The sequence below is a fragment of the Sturnus vulgaris genome, chromosome 5 (genome assembly GCF_052056855.1).
Source record: "Sturnus vulgaris isolate bStuVul1 chromosome 5, bStuVul1.hap1, whole genome shotgun sequence".
Classification (NCBI taxonomy): domain Eukaryota; kingdom Metazoa; phylum Chordata; class Aves; order Passeriformes; family Sturnidae; genus Sturnus; species Sturnus vulgaris.
In genome coordinates, this window is record NC_142247.1 from 34,125,196 (window position 1) to 34,132,013 (window position 6,818).

Consider the following 6,818-nt stretch of genomic DNA (forward strand, 5'->3'; position numbering starts at 1 on the left):
AAAGCAGACAGTAATAAAATTTATGATAGAGAAACAGACTTTGGATCTGACAGGATGCTGTGTAAGATGAAACACGGCTGTGCCTGGCTCATTAAATCTACAGGGAAAGAAGGGGGAGTGAATCTTCTGCGTTCTCCCAAAAGACAGAAACAAGCAAAAGAGACAGGCTGAAATCTGCTGTAATAGTTTTGTAACAAGTGATTAACAAGTTCCCTAGCTACAAGACCTAGACACTTTTAAGAAAATAAATGCTTCTTGCTGTGAGTTTTTATTAATAGCTATGCTAAATGTGCATTCTTTTAAAGAAGGAATTTAATGCAGTGGATGGTGTGGTGAAAATATAAATCTTAGGAAACTAATGAAGTCTTTCAAATAATTCGTAGTAGATTTTTAAGAACAAATGCATCTATGGTTTTAGATTTTCTGAGTAAGTTGTATTTTAAGAATAATGTATTACTAGGTTTTAATAGATTTAGCTGTGAAATAGAATTTTAAAGACCTCCATTATCTGAATTTAGATCTATCGCTAGGTATCCAGATTTTTAAAAGATGTAAGTGCTCAATAGGACATGAGAATCAAATCTTAACCAAGACTTCAAACTCAGTCTGTACTTAACAATTCCTTATTATTGCTGTTACTAAATGAGAGCTGATTAGCATTTAACAGTTCTGGAAACATTGCATATGGTAATTGGTTCACTCCCAAGGAAACAGAAACAAAACTTCTGTTGATACCAGACGTGCATGGTAAATCTTATTTGATAATATAGCCACTTAACTATGTCTGTTAACACTGCAATGAGAGATCTGTCATAATTTAATGGGCTGTTCTGTGCTATCATGTTGATACTGAGTTTTTCTGAACTCTCAAGTGCATGAGAAGTTTTATCTTCCAATATTTATAAGGCTGAGCTAGAGAAGACACAAAGATACTCTCATTTATTTGCCAAAAATGGACTTCCTTAAGAACTTCTTGAGTTGTATACACTAGAAACTAAGGATAGATTAGAAAGTAAGGTTCTTCATGTGGGGCGAATTATCATTGATTTAACGAATGATGATGTTTCCTGAGAGGCTCATTAAAAATGTTTATAGTGTTTAATTCATGCAAGATAGACACCATGAACTTGCGAGGTGGCACAGTGCCACACGAGGTGGCTATAATGTTTTATGTATTCTGTGTACAATTCTTATCAGTAAAAAGTTTCCAGAATAAACAGACTGATGGGCTTTATGGTGCTCAGTTTTTTAGGATATTGAGACTTCTTGGATAGGCATCTGCTGCTTAAAATATCAAAAATAGAGGACAAAAGCAAACGTATTTAATTTTATATTAAAATGTAGAGAACATGGAAACCACTATAAATTAACTCTCTATTTACTCTATGTGAAATGAAATAATCTGAGCCTTTCTTCTGATAAAACTAATTACAGGGTTCCAAAATTACTCAAGACTGCAGACTGAAGCTGTACCAATTTTATCTGAGAGATCACTGTAATTGCAGCAGTGAAATGCCTGCAAATTTGTGTTGCTTAGGAACATTATGGACAAAGTTATGGAGGAGGAGCCATCCTTTTACTGACTTTTCTGTTGGAATGTCATTCACAACTTGTATATCACTATTTTAGCATTATGCCCTGGCAAGACACAGTTTGTGAGTCCTGTGTTCTTGGAGCTTGTGCCTATGAAGACTTACCTCAGGGAATGACTTTGTGCAATAAGGAGCTAAAACTTCAAGGAGACTTCTAAGTCAAGTGTATCCATAAATTTTTGCAGGCTCCAGACATGGTGGAATTATGCTAAACTTAGTTGCAACCATGGTGCAATGTAATGTAATGAATTTTTAGTAATTTTCTAGTAATTAATTTCTTGCCATGTTTGTATTTTTTTTAATTACTTATTTTGATCTTCAGATTTTTTTTTTGGATGAAGGATATTCCCCTTTTTGCTTCTGTGGAAGCTGCATTTTACATAGCAAGATGAATCCTTTATTTGGAGGTCAAGTACAGCTGGCAGAGTTTTCAAGCCATCTCAAGAAAAGTCAGGGCTATATATAAAGTATTGAGTAATAAGTGGCATATTATGTGATCATGTCACCTAAATTTGTCTGTGAAGAAAATAATGGATTTTGATACGTTTGAAATTTTAAGCTGTAGTCTGGTATAAGTGCTGAATTCTGTAAGTTTTTTTTCCATTCTGTCATGTTGGGGATGAATTGTTGGACACCTACTGAGCCTGGGGATAGAAAACTCTGTTCTGGTGTAAGCCACGATGAAATTATGTCCTAACTCTTATGAATGTGGTACCTACATTTTGGGACTGCCTTGACAAAGTCAAGGGTATATCTAAATTTCTTTGGCCTGGTGCTTCATGTGTTTACAAAACAAAATTTGAATTACATGTATTTAACAGTGGCTGGTGGACTTGGTTTAGTCCAGGATATTTTTATGAGGCTTGAACAAATTTGTCCAAGAGCTAATGGGAGGTGACAGGCATTTAGGATGTGCTCCATCTTCCAGACAGTGTGATGGTCTCTGTAGAGTGTTCCTTTGCATTTCCTGTCCACTGTGAATTTAAGTAAAGACACACTTGGCTGTACCTGCTTTGCCAGCATTTTTGTTTTGAGATTTGGTATAAAATAATTCAAGATTGCTTATTTTTTACCTTGCAGACTCAGACTTCATTGTACCACATGCTAGCTAAGTGCTCACCTGTCACATAACAGGTAGCCTGTGCTATACTGGATAGTATCAACAGAGAATAATGACAGGCTTCTAACTCCTCTGCTAAGTTTGCTCCCAAGTGCATCTATAGTTTAAAACTATCTCATATGAAAAAAAAAAGATGTGGCATGTTTTTGGTTTTTTTTTAATTGCCATTTAATCTTAATGTACTCTTAGGCTGCAAAGCTAGGAAGTTGGGCAAAAGCAGTTACAAAACTTGCATCCCTATCTAGGATTGCTTAATATTGATCCATGGATGGGCCTTTCACTTAAGAGCTTCATTTGATGATCCTTTTTGAGTACCTTACAACTCAGATTATTCTGTATTATTACTGGATCTGTCTGTTGGTTGTGGTTTGTTTTGGGGTTTTTTTAAAGTCTGTACAAACTGTGTGCTATTTCAAATTTTATTAAAACATATTGATAGTTTTGGCAAGTTTTTAGGATGTGTGGTGTAGTGGATGGAATAATGTATGAGAATTCACGCTCCCAGGTGCCTGGGTAGTAAAATTGTGCCACTTCATTTACCAGGAAATCTCATAACTTGTTTGGATTACACATTTTCTTCTGGGAGGAGGGACAGCTGACGAGTGCTCACCAGGCAGACCTAAATAGTCAGAATCTACTCTACCCAGCTGTGCTGTGGAAATGTAACACTGAAAGTATTCAGATCTGCTTTATATTGAAGTTTGTGAGGAACACTGCAGAGACTAATATTTCTGATATATTTCAGTTGCTTTATTTTTCTGCTCTCATTTTAACCATGTATTAATATGCTTGGCTAGTGTGTGTTTTTATTCTCTCTTTTCCATATTAGATGTGGCAAATTAATTTCAAGTGGTGTCTTATTATTGAGATAGAAGTAATGGAAGCAAGTAAGTAGCTCAGGCTCTTACAGGATTTTTCTCCAAAGAGTTAGATGCTTTTACCAAATAGGTGCACATGAACAGAATTCCACTTATTTTTAAGTATCAATACCAAAATGAAAAGCATATTGGGATAAAACATAGGCAAAAATTTCTATATGGAAACATTTGTTAGAGGGAGAGGTACTCTGGCTAAAGGGAATATAAAAGGGTAATGGTTTCCAAGAAGACTTGGCTCAATAGCATCTGGTGGTTCTGTAAAAAAGCAAAATAATTTTTACAAACATATTTAGGAAAATTTACATAAGCAGGAACTATAATAAAGATGATGAAAATAACATTCTTCAGAATCTTTTAGGGTGGTAAGAGACTGTTCTTTGTTCTTCCACAGGAGATTGTTTCTGTGCTGCCTTTGCCCATTCTCTGTCAGTCCAAGGTCATTCACCTCTGCGATAAACAACTGTCTGACAGCATCTGTCAAATGTTTTTATTGCCAATAAAGCTGTTCTGTTTGGAACACTGCACCGCAGAAGCTGCAGTAAGACATTGTCAGCTTTCCTAGCATTGCATTTTAATTTCATTTAATGGTGCTTTAATGAATTGCAGTATCTCTTAGCCCAGTCAGAGGCTTTAGTTGAAGGCTGTACAAGCTGCTTAGAAATACGTGCCTCAGTGACTTAAGTGCAGGAGTGTCTTTATTGGCCAAGTGGTTTCTGAGGTGTTGAGTGCTCTCAGTGATCTCAGATGTGGGAAATAGCTGGCAGGGCTGAGTAGGCTGCAGGGAGATTTGTGTGTTTTCCCTGTGTCAACAAAATTTTCAAATCCAAGAAATTAGATGTGGTGTCTGACCTCTCATCTGTAACATACACAAAACACTTCATAGGTTCTCAGAGGTGTTTTATGTATGCACCTGCAGAGATCACATGGCATCTGTGTCCTAAGCCTTCAGCAGTGCTAAAAGAGCTGGTGTTTGTGAATGAGGATACTGTGCAGCCTCTCTCTGAATTACTCCTGGTCACAAAGTTCAGTCAAAAGTGAAACCGTTTGTAAGTATTCTCCTTAACTGAAAGAAATCATGTCTATTATCCTCATCCAAGTCCTAGTTAATTCCACAGGCCATGAATAATAGTGGGATGCCAGATATAAATCAGCTTATGTGGTATGTACATGAAAAACTCATGCCATTTTCATTTTAGGCCTATGCTCTCTCTTGTTCTGTAAGACAGATTTCTGAGGTTCTTCTTTGGAGGGTAATTCTTCTGTGAAACTCGTTCAGCTGGGTATGGGGTTTTCTTTTTTTTTAATTTTTTTTTTAATATTCAGACATACCTAAACACCTTTCAGTTTGCACCAAGTAAGTATCATGGATGTGGTCAACTCTGACAGTAAAATGAGGGAAAGTCTGGGTTCTTTTGTGCATTGTTTCATCACAGTTACTCGTCTTTAGGATCACTCAGACTGATCTGATTAAGAAGTATTTAGAGTAGCATTAGCCTGCAGGATCATATTTCGTGGTAAGTGCTGTTTTAGAAAAAAATTCTTGAAGTTGACATCCTCTACTTCTTGTGTTTTCTTCTGCTTAAATAAAAGCTGATTTAAGTATTGGAAGAAGGAATGTGGACCCCAAATAAAGATAAATTAATTTCCACATGTGCTCCTTCATACCAGTTTATATTATCACATATTTTCCAATATTTGAGTCATTACTTGGAGACCAGCAGACACAGGAAAGAATAGAGTTGTCTGAAGCTTAGTTGTTTTGCAACTTATTTTTAAACACCATTACTTCATGTTTTAGTTCTGTCTCTAGTCTCACTGCTAACACTTAGGGATTAGTTTGATTTATGAGAATAGCTCGCTGGCCAAATGCCCCATGCAAGTTGCCTTTGCTAACAGAACTACATAAAGAAAATTACTTTTCTTTTTATTTGTATTGCATACATCAGGCATTAGAAAAACATGTTGTCTGATAGGTAGGGAGAATGATATTTTATTGGTTAGTCCTGGTTATCTGGGGACCTAAACTGACTGCAGCAAAGATGGGATTTCTATCAACAATAATAGTTTGCACATCCAAGGCTCTGTCTTGCACCTGCTTGCAGAAGAAATAGAAGTATTAGCATTCTAGTCTGATAATATAAAAAATAAATTAATGTGAGAATTTAAAGCCTTGAGGTTTCGAGAGATGAGTGAGTGCTACAGAACCCTGCACTGTCTTTTTCCAGATTTCTATTAGACTTTTCTAACCTTAATGCTGGTGTCACAGTGAAGGTGTCACTGTCTCTGCAGTATTCTCTTAATGCTTATGGCACAACAAACAACACCTGTGTCAACACATTGACCACTGGAAATATCTTCTTTGTAAATGCTCCTTGTATTATTCAGAGTTCTTGTAATTCTTCCTTGAGAATGCCTCACCTAAAGAAGTGGTTATTGTTCACAATATTTATAGTCTTGGGACTTGGAGACCAGGCTAGGCTGTATTCAGGAGAAGAACAATAAGGTTTTTTCTATTAATTTATATTGAATTGCATGTGGGATCAATTAACCCATAGGCTGGATTTAAAAAGTTGTCCAGTTATTATATATTTCTGTTTTGTTAACGGTGATGAAGAGTTGGGCTGACAAGTAAACCTACAATACTCTAGAACTATGCCATAAATTCAAAATGACTTTTACAAGTCTTATAATTTCATAGATGACTTAGTTTTTTTTTGCAGTTGTACATGGAAAATCTGACGCTGAAAGTTAAATGGGAATTTTAATTTTGTCAGCTGCAGGGTTCTGCAAAAATATTCTCAGACTAGGAGCAGCAAAGAAGGCAAGTACCAGATTAGTAATTAGTGATTATTTTCCTTTCAGTTTGTTGTGGTTTTGCCTGTAAAAATAATGTGAGTGCCATTCTTTGTTAAAAAAAGAAAAACAAAGAGAATGTTCAGAGCAGTATTTAGTCTGAAATCCTTCAGTTTTGTATAGGATTGCTTTTTTTTTTTTTTTTTTTTTTTTTTTTTTTTTTTTTTTTTTTCAGATGGATGGGGGTGAACGGCTGAGTAACTTCCAGACATAAGTAACAATGGGTTATCTAGATCTCTTTGAAATGGTAACAAGTTGTATTCGATGTTTACTGTACTGGAAAACGACTATGTTCCCATTGTTGTAACAAGTTTCTGAGCACATCAGGAATTCCGCATGTGGAGTTGTAACCAGTTTGCTGTGGCAGTGGTCTGG